Genomic DNA, 18436 nt, shown 5'->3' on the forward strand with positions numbered 1-18436 from the left:
TATCCACCCGAGCTTTTGGACTCTTCTGCCTTGTCTCTCAGGGCCTAACCCATCTCTCCTCTGGGTGTGGTTACCTGAGGATCCTCTCAGGGCTTTGGCCTCTCCAAGCTCCTGTCCCACTGTTATTAGGGTCACAGAGAAGGAGGTCAAGACTAGGATTTGCCCATAAAGGCTTTTTGGTTGGAATCAGGTGGCCCTTGGCCTGGCTGCATAAACAAAGACTAGAACCTGTGTGGGAAGCCTCTGCCCGTCAGACATCAGAGTCATCAGGTGTGGGTCCGGCCCAGCTTCCTAAGCAATTTGGCTCCATCTGGCTTGGAAGCACGTGGGCTGTGGCGTTAGACAGTCCCGGGCTCTTATCTTGTCCTTGGCTTGCTGCCTGTGTGAACGTAGGTGTGTCTCCTCCCCCTTCCAGCTTCAGGCTCCCCGTTCGGGGCAGTTTGGTTTTCCCACAGGTGAGGACTAAGTCTCATCCATCTCAGTACTGGGGGGAGTGTGCACAACATGGAGGGCGAAGATGCCCGATCAGTCAGGCTCTCTCCCCTGCTGCCCCTGCCTCCCTGGATTTAAGGGAGGGGTCATGGGGTGGGGCTAGGGTGGTAGATCAGGGCCCACTGTGAAGGGCCTGCTTGCGGTGCTGAGTCAGACCTGAGGCCTGCCAACTGGGTTTTAAGGGCTTCAAGTGGTGGAGAGTTGAGTTTTAGGAAGACCACCTGGGGCAGCGTAGACACGATGATTCGGGAAGAGGCTCCCTGAAGCAGCAGGTGTAACGCAGAGCTTCTCGAGTTAGGGTGCCTCCGAATCCCCTGGAGGGCCTGTTAAAGCACATGGTGCCAGGTCCCACCGCCAGAGTGTTTAGGTTCCTACAGGGGGGCTGGAGGCCTGAGCATCTGAAGTTCTGGCAGATTCCTAGGGGCGGCTGCTGGTGGTGGTGAAGCTCTTCGGTATGTGGGCCTGGCTCAGGGTGCTGCTGAGTTTAAACTTTAGCTCTTCCGCTTGTAGCTAGCCAAGTGGCCTTGGCCAAGTCCTCTAATCTGTGACCCTCAGTTTCCTCTTCTGTAAATGGGATACTACCCAGTTCGAAAGGATGTAAGAATCCAGTGAGATAGTGTTTTTAAGCTCTTGGCACAGTGCCTGCAGTCAGCATCAGTAGGTTTTATTATTTTTATTAATACCAGCGAGGAGCCTGTTGCAGAATTGCAAGGGAGAGGTCAAGGTGAGGCTGATAGGCTGGTGACGGACGGGTGGAGAGGAGGGGATCTGTTTTCTCTGAGGCTCCAAACCCTGTGATCCTTCCAGCACTTGGAACTGTTGAAACCTGCCGGCTGGCCCCTGTCTGGCCACTAGAGGGCAGTGGAGCCAAGGCTTCCCAAGGAAGGCGCCTGCCCAGAAGGTTGGGGCTGGTCTGTGCATTCAGCCTTTAGTCCTGTTCTGAAGCCTAATTGTGTATTTGCATTGCGCTGTTCCCTCCCTCCTTACTCTATGTACTTGCTGACGTTTTTGGAAAACACTTTGCATCGCAGGGCACCTCTGAATTCTTGCTCGTCTTGTGGCCTGGGATTAGCCGTGGCTGAAGCATCCTGCTTTCTGGCAGCTGTGTTTATTTCTCAAGGGCACAGGCAGAGCAGAACATGGGGGCTTGGGCCCTGAAGCTCAGCAGAGCCTGGGATGAACCACAGTTGCTCTTCTGCCAGTTCAAAACTTGGGGCCTGTTCCATCTTGCATTCCTCCCCCGCTCCCCAGCCCTTGCCTGCACCCTTTGATCCTGTGGGTGGAGAAATAGAGGGAATTCCAAATCCTTGATCCATTTTGAAGGCTGGCTGGAAGGAAGGCTTTCTAGGGGCCTGGTAAACAGCGCTGGTTGAATCATTTCAGAGAAGTGCAGTACTCTTTCAAGGTCATAGAATGTGGTGAGGGAAGGAAAAAAACTGGAAGCACATTTATAATATTTGATGGTGTACCTTGTGCCAAGCCCTGTATGTTGATGAGTTGCTTTATTCCATAAGAATAATATGAGGTACCAATGACAGCACCCTGCTCTTATTGATTGTGTGATATGGGCCAGGCTCTGTGCTAAGTGATTTTCACATATTTGCTCTTTTAACCCTAATAACTGCCCATGAGCTATTATTAATCCTGAAAGGACTGAGACTTAGAGAGGTTGCAGTAGGATACCCAGGGCCAAAGAGTGGTGCTGTTAGAAATTCAAACCTGTGTGTCTCACTCCAGAAGCCAAGCTCTTTCTTTCAGAAATACTGGGCACGGTCAATTCTCCTTTTAGCCCAGCTCTTTGCAGAAGTGGAGCTTACAGACATTAGGAAGGAGAAGGCCAGGTTTATGACAAAGCAGCCTATTAAGTACTCATGATCACACTGCATACTGGACTAGTTAAGAGCATGGATTTAGGACCAGATTGCCTGGGTTCAAATCCTGGCTCTGCCACTTACCATCTCAGTAGGGCAAAATCTTTGACATCTGAGTCTTAGTTTCCTCATTTAGGGATAAAATGGCCAGTAGTGATAGTAGCTACCTCACTGGTTTGCGCTGAAGGTTAAACGAGTTAATACAAGTGAAGTGCTTAGATCAGTGCCTGGCACAAAGTACAAGTGTGGTCAACATTAGCTGTTATTATCATTATTTTTAACTGTCATGCCGTATTCACCTCTGTATTCTCAGTGCCTGGCTTATACTAGTGGTTGGCGAATGTTTATTGAATGAAATGAGCCCTTGAATTCAGAAAATATATTCTGAGCTCTGGAGGGTGCCAGGTGCTGGCTTGGTACATAAATGACTCCGTTTAGACCCTGTCCTCAGGACGTCTTATTCTGGTAGGAGGGGTCAGGCATGGGCTCTAATTACCACACAAGGCAGAAACGTTCTAACGGAGGTCCTGATGCAGGTAAGAGCACTTCTGGAGTGGGGTAGGGGCTGTGGGCCCGTTTCAGAGGGGACAGCCTTTGAATTAGGCCTTGAAAATGGTGGAGGAGAAGGAGGGGAATGGTGGGCTGGGCCAGAGAATTCAGGCTTCTTGGGCCCAATATGTCTGCAACTTCACAAAAGACCACTGAAGCAAGCTAGATTTTTATTCATTCAACAAATATTCATCAGGCTAGTGTTGCAGTCAGGCACTGAGACACAGTGGTGGCTTTGACCCAGTCCCTGCCTCAAGTGCGCTGGGTCTAACAGGTCAACAGCCAAGGACATAAGTGGTGATAATTCAGTGAGATGAAGGGAGCGTATTGACTTGGAGCCTCTTAGGTGCATGTGAGAGACACTTGACTCGGACTGATTTAAGTAGAAAGGAAATTCACTGGCTCACATACCTGGAATATATTTAGATGTGGCTGGATCCAGGATCTCAAGATACGTCCTCAGGAAATTGTCTCTCTCCATCTCTTATCCCTGCTTTTCTCTGTGTCGGCTTCAGTCTCTGGCAGGCTGTCCCCTTGTACAGTCACAGGTGGCCCCAGCAGTTCCCATCCTCCCTATTACCAGCTCAGAAATCCCAGTAGAAAGAAGGTGCCTCTTTCTCCGTGGTTTCCTCTGGTGTCGAGGGATTGAGTCTCATTGGACATCTTTGGTCACATGCATTCCCTGTGACCAGGAGGATCATCTGTACCCGCTGCACGAGATAGAGAGAGTACAGGGCATGTCACTGCTGCCCAAATCACTTGGACTGAGGTGGTGGCGGGTGGGGTGGGTGTGATTCCCCCCCAAAAATCAGATGAGGTCACCTGAGGAAGGCAAAATGAATGTTTTAGGTAAAATCCACAGATGTCTATCACAACTACCACATGGAAACAGAATAAGCCACCAGTTAAGAGCCCTGACTCTAGTTCTCAAGGATGGAATCCCAGTTCCAGTGTTTACAAGTTGTGTGACCATGGCTGGATCACTTCACCTGTCAGTCTGAGTCTCAATGTCCCTGTCACAATGTGGAAGTAATGGTTCAGGAATGTAGGTTTGGATCAGTGTGAAAGCACGTAGCAAAGGGATCAGGCAAGCTCCAGGAAGTGTCCCTGCCATTTGGTGTGGCATGAAGTCTGAAGTCTCCAGATTTTTACCTGACCAGTTCCAGGGCAGCTGTCCACAGACAGGCAGCCAAAGTCCCCTGGGTTCAAATCCTCAATCTGCCACTCACTGGCTACATTTTCCTCCTCCATGAAGTGAAGATCATCATTCCTGTCTCCCAGGGTTTCTGGGAGAAGTGAGGAGGTGATATATGGACAGTGCCTGGCACGTATCTGTCTGTAACTGATAGATGTGTTCTCTGTACAGTGATTACTCCAGAGCATGCCAGGAGTCCAGGTGCGACTCTGGCAGGACAGACCACGTGTTCTGTGAACAAACAACCGTCCTTCTGGATAAAGGGTGCATTTGGCCAGCAGCCAAGGGCCCTGGGAAGGCTTTGTGTAGCCTGGCCCTTCCTTCCTTTCAACTTGCAGTGGGTGCAGCCTCACAGAGATTCATGTTTCACTCATAATCACCCCTCAGGCTCTACTATCAGCCTGTCTTTCATTTCCATCACAAGGCTTTCTGCCAGGCAGTTTGACAGAATCTCATCTGGAGTGTGTTAACTCTTTTTTCCTTGTGGCTGGCAGAGATCTGGGATCAGCTCTGCGTTGGGACAAGTTGTAAGTGCGTGCACATTTACTCACATGTGGCCCCTCCTCCCATCCCATGGCCTTGTCTTAGATCTGGGCAACTTCAAATCAGGGAACCAGAGAATGCTTGGAAAGGACTTTACAAGTCATTTAATTCAGCCTACCCATTTTATAGATTAAATTGAAAATGTTTGGTTAAGTTGCCCATGTTTACATAAATAACTTGAAGATACAGATAAAGCTAGAGATCGGGTCTTATGACTCCTAGTCCAAAACTTTTACCATAATAACCTGGTGTTTTAATCATTCATTCACTTTTCCAGCAACATATAGTGAACATCTATTGCTGTATTCCAGGTCCTATTTTAGGCCCTGTGAAAACAAGTTGAGTAAGAAACAATCTCTGCCCTTGAAGTGCTTATGATCTCTTCATCTATTCATCCATCCATCCGTCTATCCATTAGCTCTTCATCTTTCCATTAGTCGACTTCTCCACCCATCCATGAATACATCTGCTTATCTCTTTATCCATTCATCCATTCATCAGTGTGTCTGTAAGATCCCAAGTTCCCCAAAACAATCTTTACTCTTTAGGCTTTCGCATCTACTGGGGGGAATACAAAGAAAGCTGCCTCTAAGGTATGTATGAAGGGCTCTGGTTGTCCACAAAAAGGGACTTGCAATTCTGCCTGTTATTTGTGAGAAGGCTCTTTCTTAGGGTGAAAATAGAGCTGCACTGTGGGTAGGAGTTTCCAGTGAGGAAGATGGGAAAGAAGCTGCTAGGCTGAGGGAACAACAGGGGCAAAGGCATGAGGATGTCTGGTGAGTTGGGGAGGGAGAGGAATTTCATTTGGTAACTCCTCCAAGGAGTGAACTGGCTGGCTAATAGTCAAGAGAGGATGTTGAAGGCTCTTTTAAAAGGACCTTGAATGCCATACCTGGAGCCAGAATGTCACCCTGCAGGCATTTGGAAACCATTGCAGAGACTTAGGGCAGTGGACATTTTAGAAAGATCATCCAGGGAAGTTAGGTCACGAGGAGAGACTGGAAGTACAGGAGTGTTTAAAGCCTGTTCTAACAGCCCTATGAGAGTTGACATCATGGCCTGAATCAAGGTGTTGACAGTGGAGGTAGGACCTATGGGGTGGGATTTGAGCAACTTGTGGAGGAAGAGTTAATGGTGACATATTGGATGAGGACCCTGAGGGAGAGGGAGGAGTCAGAGAAGACTTCAGGATGCCTGAATGGGCGACAGGTGACAATGCCATTTGCTGAATTCAAGACCGCAAGAGGAAGAGGAGTTTTTAGGGGGACAGGGACAATAATGCATTCAGTTTTAGACATGCTGCTTTTGAGGCATCTGTGAGATAGCTGGGGAGATGTGGAGGATGAAGTTAGTTATAGGCTTTGGGGCTTATGAGAGATGGAGCTGGGAGTGGACATGGTGAGCTGTCTGGAGTGTGGAGTGTCGACTGCGCACAGAACAGCAGACATAAAGCTGGAGTGGAGGCTGGGGCTTACACCTACTTATTGGAGGGGCTGGGCCTGCTGGACTGCAGCAGACTGTCCCACAGAGAAGAGGGAGGAGCGAAACTGGATTTTGATAGTTGTACCATGCTTATGTAAGTTGTTAACATTGGGGCCACTGAGTGAAGGGTACTTGGAAACAATCTGCACCGTCTTTGCAACTCTTCTTTCAGTGTACAGTTATTTCTAAATAAAAGTTAGAAGAAAGACCTGAAGTGGACTGTACTGGACGCAGCAGTGCATCCTGTATACGCGCATTATCTTTTTTTTTCCCGCTTTTTTGATGGATGTATTGCCATACAATAAACTACCTGTATTTAAGTGTATAGTTTGATAAATTTTGGCATTTGCATTCTCTCATGAAACCCATCACCACAATCAGGGTAGTGAACATACTCATCACCCACAAACATTTCTTCATGTCTCTTTGTTGTCTCTGTTCTCCACCTGCCCCTCCCCACCAAGTAACCACTGATCTGCTTTGTGTCACTAGAGATTAGTTTACATTTTCTAGAGTTTTATATAAATAGAATCATATAACATGTACTTTTTTGTCTTGCTTCCATTCAAGTACATAGTTATTTTGAGATTCCTCCATAGTGTTGTTTGTATAAATAGCTCATTCCTTTTTGTTGCTAAATAGTGTTCCATTGGATAGATATACCACAATTTGTTTATCCATTCATCTGTTGAAGGCTGTTTGCATTGTTTCCAGTTTTTGGCTATTGCAAGCAAAACTTCTATGAGCATTTGTGTATAAGCCTTTGTGTGGATATATATTTTCTTTTCTCTTGGGTAAACACCTACCAGTGGGATGGTTGGATTATGGTAAGTGTGTTTTTAACTTCACCAGCACGAGAGTCCCACTTTCTCCACATCTCCACCAACACTTGCTATGGTCAGTCTTTTTAATTTAAGCCATTCTAATCAGTGTGTAATAGTATCTCATTGTGGTTTTAATTAGCATTTCTCTAATGACTAATGATGTAGAGCATCTCTTCATATCCTTATTTGCCATCTGCATATCTTCTTTGGTTGAGAGTCTGTTCAAATGTTTTGCCTGTGTTTTTAAAAATTGGGTTGTTTGTTTTCTTATTATTGAGTTTTGAGAGTTCTTTATTTATTCTGGGTATAAGTCCTGTATCAGATATATGCTTCACAAATATTTTCTCCCTGTGTGTGGCTTGTTGTTTTCTTTTCTTAAAAGTGTCTTTCCAAGAGCAGAAGTATTTAATTTTGATGGAGTCCAATTTATCGATTTGTTATCTTTTTGGATCATGATTTTGGTGTCAGATCTAAGAAATCTTTGATATGATATGATACCCAGGGCCACAAAGATTTTTTCCTATGTTTTCTTCTAGATGTTTTGTAGTTTTAGGTTTTACATTTAGATCTATGATCCATTTTTTAAAAAAATTGAGATATAATTGACGTACATTATATTAGTTTCAGGTGTACAACAATAATTTGATATTTATATATATTGCAAAATGATCACCACAATAAGTCAACACTCATCACCATAGATAGTTACAATTTTTTTCTTGTAGTGAGAACTTTTAAGATTTTTGCTCTTAGAAACTTTCAAATATGTAATACAGTGTTATTAACTATAGTCACCATGCTGTACATTACATCCCCAGCTCTTACTTATTTTATAACTGGCAGTTTGTACCTTTTGACTCCCTTCACCCATTTTGTCCACCCCCACCCCTCACCTCTGGCAACCACTGGTCTGTTCTCTGTATCTGTGAGCTTGTTTATTTTTCTTTTTAGATTCCACATGTAAGTGAGATCCTGTGGTATTTATCTTTCTCTGTGTGATCCATTTTTGAGTTAATTTTATTTTTCCTTTTTTTTTTATTTGCTGAGGAAGATTGTTGCTGAGCTAACATCTATGCCAGTCTTCCTCTATTTTGTATGTGGGACGCCACCACAGCATGCCTTCATGAGCAGTGTATAGGTCCATGACTGGGATCCGAACCCGCGAACCCTGGGCCACTGAAGCAGAGCATATGAACTTAACCACTATGCCACTGGGCCAGCCCCAAGAGTTAATTTTTATAGATGATGACAAGTATGAATCCAAGGTTGTTTATTTGCATATGGATATCCAGTTGTTCCACCACCATTTGTTGAGAAGATTATCTTTTTTCCACTGCATTTCCTTTGCACCTTTGTCAAAAATCCATATTTGTGTGGGTCTATTTCTCCACCTTCTCTTTTGTTCCATTGATCTATGTGGCTACTTTGATGCCAATACCACACTGTCTTGATTAATGTAGCTTTATAATAATTCTTGATATCAGGTGGTCTTAGCCCTCCAACTTTGTTGTTCTTTTTCAGAGTTGTGTCTATGTGTGTGAGTATGAATTCTAGCTCCTTTGCATTTCCATATGAATTTTGGAATCAGCTTGCCAATTTGTACAAAAAATCTTTCTGATATTTTGATCTGGATTGAATTGATTATATGAATCAATTTGGGGGGAATTGAAATGTTAATAATGTTGAGTATTTTGACCCAATAACAAGGTATATCTCTAGGTTTACAGTTTTTTCCTTTAGTACTTTAAATATGTTGCTCTCTTGCCTGGCTTCTTGCTTGTCTTGTGTCTGATGAGAAATCTGTGTTATCCTTATCTTTGCTTTTTCTATATGTGATCTGCTTTTTTTCTGTTTTCAGATTTTTTTCTTGTATGCTGGTTTTGAGCAATCTTATTGTGATATGTCCTGCTGTAGTTTTCTTAATGTTTCTTGTCTTGGAGTTTGTTGAGCTTCTCGAATCTCTGGTTTTATAGTTTTCATCAAACTTAGAACATTTTGGATGTCATTTTTTCAAATATTTTTATGTCCACTCCCCTCTTCTTTAGAAACTCCAATTGCATATATATTGGGCCTCTTGAAGTTTTTCCATAGTTTACTGACACTCTTTTCATTATTTAAAGTTATTTTTTCTCTGTGTGTTTCATTTTAGACAGTTTCTATCCCTATGTCTTTAAATTCACTAATATTTGCTTCTGCTGTAACTAATCTGCTATTATTCCCATCCAGTGTATTTTTCATATCAGATGTTATAGTTTTTCTCTCTAAAGATTAAGGTCTTTAAAAAAATATGTTTTCCATAGCTCTAGTTAATTTTTTGAAAATATGAAATGTTTAAAAATAAATATATGTAATATTGTATACTAAAATATGTTAAATATTATATATTTTAACAGAATATACTAATATTATAAAACATTAATATAATATAGCATAATGTTATAATATATTGAAATATAATAACTGTTTTAATGTCATTCTTTGCTAATTCTAACATCTGTGTCAGTTCTAGGTTGATTCTGATTGATTTTTCTCTTCACTATGGGTCATATTTTCCTGCTTCTTTTCATGCCTGTTAATCTCTTATTGGATGCCAAACATTGTGAATTTTACCTTGTTGGTTGCTGGCTATTTTAATATTTCCAAAAATATCCTTGAGCTTTACTTTGGACAGTAGCTAAATTACTTGAAAACAGTTTATTGTTTGTGTCTTGCTTTCAAGATTTACTCCATGGGACCAGAGTGTGTATAGTGAAGGGTTAATCATTCCTCATTTTGAAGGCAAGCCTCTGGGTGTTCTGCCTGAGCTCCGTGAGGGTAAGGCTCAAGGCTTCGTAGTCTGGCTGGTAGGAACAGGCACTATTCCCAGCCCCGGGCGAGGGCCGGCAGCTGTCTCTCTCATCCTTTCCTGGCGATTCTTTCCCCAGCCTCGGGTGGGTAGTTTCCACACACACTTGCATGCCCTGCACAGTGCTCTGCTAAATGCTCCGGAGACCTCCAGAGTTCTCTCTGTGTGCTCTCTCCTCCCCAGGATCCTGCGCTGCGTACTCTAGATACCCTAGTCTCTTCCAACTCTCAGCTTGGTCCTCTCAACCCAAGCTGTTCGCTGACCTCTACCTGGCTTCCCACTGCCCCGGCCGCTGCCTGGGTTCCTGCTCCAGGCGGTGAGGAAGGGCGGTTGTTTTCTGTCTCTCACAGGGGTTGTTATCGTTTATTGCTTTACGTCCACTGTCTTGAAAGTCATTGTTCCATATTTTTTCCATTTAAAAAAACGTTTTTTTTTTTTACTGGTTGTATCAGATAGGAGGGTAAATCTCTTCCATTACTCCATCCTGCTGGAAGCAGAAGTGTCCATTACCTTTTTATTCCATTGTTTTTCTTTCAAAACCCACATTAGAAGAAAACCTCCTCTGTAACAACCAGCAACTTGACAAAATGTGTTCCATTGTCCTGTGATTGTTTTTCTTTTTCAAGCAAGCCTGTGAGGTGGGTGTCAGATCATCCCCATTTTACACATAAGGCAACCAAGCCTCAGAGAGTTGAAGGGACTAGTCCAAAATCACAGGGTCTACAGAGGCAGAGCCAGGGTTAAGCCACATCCCCACTGCACTGTGCTGCCCTCTAGTTCCCAGGAGGGGAAACAGAGCCCTGTGAAGTAAGGGTTGGCATTATTGTATTTTTAAAAGTATTTTTATGGGGAACAGAGATAATTAGGTGGGTTCAGAGAGTAATATTTCACGAGTCACAGGGCTAATGAGCCTGGAGCATGGAGAGGGCCAGGGATCTCTGCAAGTGATCCTACTGCACTTCCTCCCAACCCACTTCAGAGAAGGGGCATGTGTCTTCTGTCTAACGCATCCTGCCAGTCAGAATTGGGCTTTTTGCTAGAGCTGTGGATCTGGGGGTCTGGAACTTGGCCTGGCTTTATGAGCAATCTTGGGAAGTGGAGGGGGAGGGGAAAAGGGTAGGGACTGGAGAGTACTGTTTGCTCAGCACAGGGGTGATGGGAGAGGGGTGGGGAGGATGAGGGAAGCACCAGAAGGCCAGAGAGTGGGCTTGCAGGAGCTGTGGGAGGAGGATGTGGCACCAGAAGGCAGGGGCTAGGTCCAATGGACTCCCATTGTCTCCTACCTTATATGATTCTCCCTGCCCCTGCCCTCCTCTGAGCGAGAAAGGTGGGGAAATAAAATAATGAAGCTGTGAGTAGGTGAGGTGTTAGGGAGACAGCTTGCCAGGGTGGGCAGCACAGATGACTGGAGGGTGGGGAGGGAGTGGTGGGAGGTGAATGCGCAGATCCGAGCTCAGAGAAGTGGGTGGTGGGGGCTCAGCCTGGGCGTGCAGGATTGCAGGTGGGGGTGCTGGTGGGTGACAACAAGGGACAGGTGCTGTGGGAAGAAGGTGACATGGTCTTTTCCTGGCCACTGGGGAGGCTTTGAAATGTTCTTGGAGAATTTATTTTTAGTAAGATTCCCTTTTGACTGAATTTACTAAAATGTGGGATGGTATGGAATATAATAGTTACCATTTATTAAGTGCCCATTGTATGCTCAGAACCCATTTCACATGCGTCAACTCAGTTCCTATCACCGTTACTTTCTGAGGTGGGGACTATTACTAACTCCATTTGTCAGGTGAGAAATCGGAGTCTCAGTGATGCGGTGACTTGCTCAAGCACCTTCTGTTTGATTTATTTAGTTTAAATGAGAGAAATGTGCATGGGGGGATAGAGCCTGCTTAGACAGAACTCACCCAAGGGATTTTTGTTTTGTCTTTTTCCAGGACCTGCTCTTCAGCTTGGCAAATTTGGAGCTGGAGGGCAGGGGGTGGTGGGGGATCGGGAAAGAAAAAAGGTATTGAAGGCACACTGGATGACAAAGAGAAAAGGAAACTTCTTGTACATTCTCACAACAACCCTGCCTTGTGGATGTCATGGAGTGAACTCCTGTTATCTTATCTGCCTAAGCAGGAGCTGCACACCCAGGACCCCCTCCCTGGCTGAGGGTAGACGTTTGACCCTAGCTGTGTTGGGCATGTGGTCCATCTTCCTGGCCACAGTGATTGGGCCAGTCATAAGCATGTGAACTAAACTGGACCAATCACATCTTTTCCTGGGATTTAAGAAAAAACAAAACAAAACTGGAGCTGACAACTCTGTTTACCCCCTTAGGATAGTGTAGCTATCATCCAACAGACACATTCTTTACCTTGTGAAGACACTGCCTTAAAAGAATTAAACAGAAATGCAGATAGAAGCAAAAGAAAATAGGAAGTTCTAGTGAAACTTTTTTTCACTTTTCCCAAAGCCCTGATTTCTGTTTAGAGAGCTATGTGGCTCTGGAAACACTGACTCCCCCAGCCCTCTGACTCCAGAGGGGACCACTTGGCCTGGGCAAAGTCACTCAGCACATTCATTTCCCACTGCAGAAATTGCCAGAGCTGGGCAGTACCAAAGCTGTTCAGTCAGAGTGAATCAAGGACTTTTACTAAATGCTGGAACACAGTTTCCCCTTCCTGTTGGATGCGAACGAGGATGCATGTAGCTGCCTAGGGAGCATCCATCTTGGAATCAGCAAGTAAACCAGTCTTGGGATGAGGTTGACAATTAGGAGAGATGAGCAAAGACTGTGGGTCTAGATAGTGGATCAATACTTCCCTATAGCCACCCCACCTCTGGACCCTCTGGATCTTGGAGCTGTCAATGTCTTCTGTGGTTTAAGTTGCTGCAAGCTTCTTGACTGACAAGTTACTCTTGGTGCTGTTTGGATCCTGGTTCCAGTCAGCCCAAAAGCTGGTTCCACGAGTTCTTTCCTGGCCACTGTCTTGTAATATGAACAATTATGCTTCTTATCTTGCTTCTTTCTTAGAAAAATTAAATTATTAAAAAATTTTAATGGAAACTTAAAAGCATATACAAGTAGAATAGTACAATGCATGCATTCTCAACCAGGATGGAGACGTGGTCAAAGGCGGCACAAATTCATTCTCGGGGAGGGGGTGAATAAATCTTAAATATTACAGTGGTTTGTGGCCGTCCAAAGGGGTGTTTTTCAAACAGCAGAAATGTTTAATTTTGATGAAGTCCAGTTTATCAATTTGTTCTTTTGTGGATCATGCTTTTGGTGACCGATCTGAGAAATCTTTGATATGCTATGATGCCCAGGTCGACAAAGATTTTTTCCAATGTGTTGTTCTAGACGTTTTATAGTTTCAAGTTTTACATTTAGATCTATGATCCATTTTTGAGTTAATTTTTATAGATGGTGACAAGTATGGATCCGAGGCTTTTTTTGCATATGAATATCTAGTTTTTCCAGCACCATTTGTTGAGAAGGCTGTCTTTTCTCCACTGCATTTCGTTTGCACCTTTTTCAAAAATCTATATATGTGTGGATCTATTTTTCAGCACTCTCTTCTGTTCCATTGATCTATGTGGCTACTTTGATTCCAATACCACACTGTCTTGATTAATGTAGCTTTATAATAATTCTTGAAATCAGGTGGTCTTAGCCCTCCAACTTTGTTCTTTGTCAGCGTTTGTGTGTGTGTGTGTGTGTGTGTGTGTGTGTGTGAATTCTGGCTTCTTTGCATTTCCATATGAATTTTAGAATTAGCTTGCCAATTTGTATAAAAAAGCTTCTGGATATTTTGATTTGGATTGTGTTTACTATATGAATCAATTGGGGAAGAACTGACATGTTAATAATGTTGAGTATTCTGACCCAATAACAAGCTATATCACTCAATTTGTTTCGGTCTTTTAGAGCTTCTTCTTAGTGTACAGGTCTTGCATGTATTTTGTCAGAATTTCCCCTAAGTATTTCAAAATTTTTATACTATTTTAAATGGTATTTTTAAAAATTTAGATTTTTGATTGTTTCCCATATATGGAAATATTGTTTCCTTAGTATATTGTTCTTGTATCCTGCAAACCTGCCTAAAGTCACTTGTTAGTTCTAATATCTTGCAGATTTCCTTGAATTTTTTACATAGACAAATAGAGACATTTTTACTTCTTTCTTTCCAATATGGATGACTTTTATGTGTTTTTCTTGCTTTATTGCATTGGCTACAAGCTCCAGAACAATGTTTAATAGAAGTGGTGAGAGCAGATATCCTTGTCTTATTCCTGGTTTTAGGAGGAAAGCATTCAGTCTTTTACCATTAAGGGTGATGTTAGTTGTAGGATTTTGGAGATGCTTTTTTTTTTTTTTTTAAAGATTGGCACCTGAGCTAACAACTGTTGCCAATCTTTTTTTTTTTTCTGCTTTTTCTCCCCAAATCCCCCCAGTACGTAGTTGTATATTTTAGTTGTGGGTCCTTCTAGTTGTGGCATGTGGGACACCACTTCAACATGGCCTGATGAGCAGAGCCATGTCCATGCCCAGGATCTGAAACAGTGAAACCCCGGGCTGCCAAAGCAGAGCTCGTGAACTTAACTACTCAGCCACAGGGCCAGCCCTATAGAGATGCTTTTTTGAAAGATCAGATCAGTCATTTTCTTTCTATTCTTAGTGGTCTAAGAGTTTTCTTTTTTAAATCACAAATTGGTATTGACTTTTTGCAAATGCTTTTTATGACTATGGAAATGATCCTATGGTTTCTGTTTTTTAGTTTGTTAATATTGTGAATTACATTGATTGGTTTTTCAAATAATAAACCAACCTTGAATTCCTGGCATAAAATCCATTTGGCTATGATAGCCTTTTAGTATATTGTGAGATTCAAATTGCTAAAATGCATTTAGACTTTTAAAAAATCTGTTTTTATGAGAGTTATGGCTGTATTTTTCTTTTCTTGATTTTTTTGTCTGGTTTTGGTAGCTGGGTAATGCTTGCTTCATGGAATGAATTGGAAAATGTTTGCTTCTCTTCAATTTTTTGGAAGAGTTTGTGTAGAACTGGTATTTTTTTCTTCCTTAAATTTTTGATAGCATTCACAAATGAAGCAAGTGGACCTGGAGTTTTCTTCATGGGATGATTTTAACTACAATTTCAAAAGATCTGGAGATCTTTTTGTTTGTGGTTTTTAATTTAATTCCGTTTTGGTCAGGGAACACACTTTTTATGGCTTGAATCCTTTTAAATTTATTAAGACTTGTTTTATGGCCAGAATGTGGTCCGTCTTGGTAAATGTTCGTGTGTACCTGAGAAGAATGTCTGTTCTGCTGTTTTGGGGTGCGATGTTCTGTAAGTGTTGGTACATTCAGGTCGGTTGACAGTGTGGTTAGTGTTGTTCAAGTCTTCTGTGTCCTTGCTGATTTTCTATCTAGTTGTTCCATTAATTATTGGGGATATTACAACTTCTGACTATAATTGTGGTTTGTTTATTTCTCCTTGCACTGCTATCAGTTTCTATTTCATGTACTTCGAAGCTCTGATATTAGGTGCTTAAGTGTTTAGGATTGTTATGTCCTTTTGATTAATTGGCACCTTTATTATGAGGTGAACTTCTTTTTCTCTTGTGATATTCTTTGCTCTGAAGTCTACTTTGTCTAATGTTAATATAGCCACTCTAGCTATCTTTTGATCTGTGTTAGCATGCTACATCTTTTCCTATCTTTGTACTCTTAACCTGTGGGTATCTGCATATTTAAAGTGTGTGTCTCACAGACAGCATGCAGTCTAGTTCTGCCTTTTTACAAAGTGCAATCTGATTTTCCTTATGTTTTAATTGGGAGTGTTTAGATCACTTACATTTAATGTGATGATTAAAATTGTTACATTTGAGTCTGTCATCTTGCTATTTGTGTTCTATTTCTCATCTGTTCTTTGTTCCCTTTTTCTTTTTTTTTCACTTCTTTTGGATTAATTTTTTTGATGATTTCATTATATCATTTACTGTTGGTGAATTATTGGCTATAACTCTTTGTTTTGTTACTTTAATGGTTGTTTTAGGGCTTATACATCTTTAGCTTACTATCTTTAGGTACTTTATACCATTTTATATATAATATGAGAAGCTCACAACAGCATTTTTCCATTTCTTCCCTCCTGTTCTTTATGCTATTGATAGCGTGCATCTTACTTTTGCTTATATTTTAAAATCAAGAATACGTTATTATTATTTTTGTTTAGATAGTCAATTATCTCTTAAGGAGTTTTAAAAAATAAGAAAGACATCTTTTATATTTACCCACATAGTTACCATTTCTGGTGCTCTTCATTCCTTTTGTAGATCCGTATTCCTATCTGGTATTATTTTTCCTGGCCTAAAAGACTTTGTGTAACATTTCTTGTAGTGTGGGTCTGCTGGTGATGAATTCTTTCAGCTTTTGTAAGTCTTTAGTTCACCTTCACTTTTGAAAAATGTTTTCACTGGGTATGGACTATGTTGACAAGTTTTTTTGCTTCTACTACTTTAATGATGTTGCACCGCTGTCTTCTTGATTGCCTTAATTCTGATGAGAAATCTATGTCATCTTTATCTTTGTTCCTCTCAACATGACGTGCCGTTTTTCTCTGGCTGCCTTAAAATTTCTCATTTACTGGTTTTGATAAATTTGTTTATAATGTGCTTTGGTGTAATTTTCTTCAGGGGGGTGTGTGTGTGTGCGCGTGCTTGGGTGTTTTGAGCTTCGTGGATCTACCATTTTATAGTTTTTAGCAAGTTTGGAAAAATTTTGGCCATTGTTTCTTCACATTTTTTTCTGTTCCCTCCCCTCTTCAGTTCTTTGTTGACTTAAATTATATGCATATTAGACCTCTGGACCTATTCAGATGATCTGTTTCTCTTTGCATGAGTTTTGGTAGATTGCATCTTTAAGTAATTGGTCAGTTTCATCTCGGTTATCAAATTTGTAGGCATAGATCCACTGGGGCTCTTTTAATTTTTTTCCTTTTTCTTTCTGCTTTTCATTTTGGGTGGTTTCTATTGTTATATCTTTAAGTATACTAATCTTTTCCTCTGCAATATCTTACTGCTGTTAATCTCATTCTGTGTATTTTTTTCATCTCAAACATCGTAGTTTTCATCTCTGGAAGTTTGATTTGGGTCTTTTAAAAATATCTTTCATATCTCTACTTTTTGAACAAATTAAGTACAGTTATAATAACTTTTAATGTACTTCCCTGCTAATTGTAACATCTGTGTCAGTTCTTGGTCAGCTTTGATTTATTGATTATTCTCCTCATTACGGTTTGTGTTTTCCTGCCTCTTTGCATGTCTGGTAGTTTTACTAGGTGCCAGATGTTGTGAATTTTACCTGTTGGGTGCTGGATATTTTTGTATTCCTATAAATCTCTAAATCTTTGATTTGGAATACAGTTAAGTTACTTGGAAACGGCTTGATCTTTTTAGTTCTTGTTTTGATGATTTGTTAGGAAGGTCTAGATCAGTGCCTAGTCTAGGATGAGTTATTCCCTGTAACCAAGGGAAGACCTGTGTGAGTGCTCTACCCAGTACTCCGTGAAGCTTTAGGCTTTCTGTCTGGCTGGTGGCAACAGGCACTGTTCCCAGCCCAATGTGAGTGCCAGGCACCATTCCTTCCAATCCTGTGGTTCTTTCCACAGCCTCAAGTATTTTCCTTATACATATGATCTGATCACTACTCTGCTGTGTACTTGAGGGGGACCCTCTGCGTATTTCTGGGGTCTTTCTTGGGGCAGCTCTCTCTTTTCTTGTTCTTTGGTCTAGGAACTTTAGCTGCCTTGGTCTCCCTGGACTGTCAGCTCTACCTCCTCAACTCAGAGAGTTGGCTGGGGTCAGCTTTAGTTCCCCCTCCCTGTACCATGGGCTGGAGTCTCTCTCAATACAAAATCAATAAGCTGGGCAATCATAGGGCTCATCTTGTTTATTTCCAGTCTCTCAGGGATCATCGTCCTTTGTTGCTGATATCCAGTGTCTTAAAAACTGTTGTTTCATATGTGTGTGCGTGCGTGTGTGTGTGTGCGTGTGTATATATACACACAAGCATACGTATTATATATGTGTATATATACTTTAATTTAAATTTTAATTGTAGTAAAATATACATAACAAAATTTACCATCTGAACCATTTTTAAGTGTATAGTACAGTAGTGTAAAGTACATTTACAATATTGTGAAACAGATCTCCAGAACTCTTTTGTCTTGCAAACTGTAAACTTGATGCTCATTAAATAACAATTCCCCAATCCCGCTTGCCCCTAGCCCCTGGTAACCATTGTTCTACTTTCTGTCTCTATGAATTTGTCTACTCTAGGTAACTTGTATGAATGGACTCATATAGTATTTGGCCTTTTGTGACTGGCTTATTTTGCTTAGCATAATGTCCCCAAGGTTCATCCATGTTCTAGCATGTGTCAAAATTTCCCTTCTTTTTAGGGATGAATAATATTCCATTGTGTGTTTATACCACATTTTATTTATCCGTTGGTGGATAGTTGGGTTGCTTCTACCTTTTGGCTATTGCGAACAATGCTGCTAGGAACATGGGTGTCCAAATATCTCTTTGAGACACTACTTTCAATTCTTTTTGGTATATACTGAGAAGTGGAATTGCTG

Source organism: Equus quagga, chromosome 7, assembly GCF_021613505.1.
Source record: "Equus quagga isolate Etosha38 chromosome 7, UCLA_HA_Equagga_1.0, whole genome shotgun sequence".
NCBI classification, from domain to species: domain Eukaryota; kingdom Metazoa; phylum Chordata; class Mammalia; order Perissodactyla; family Equidae; genus Equus; species Equus quagga.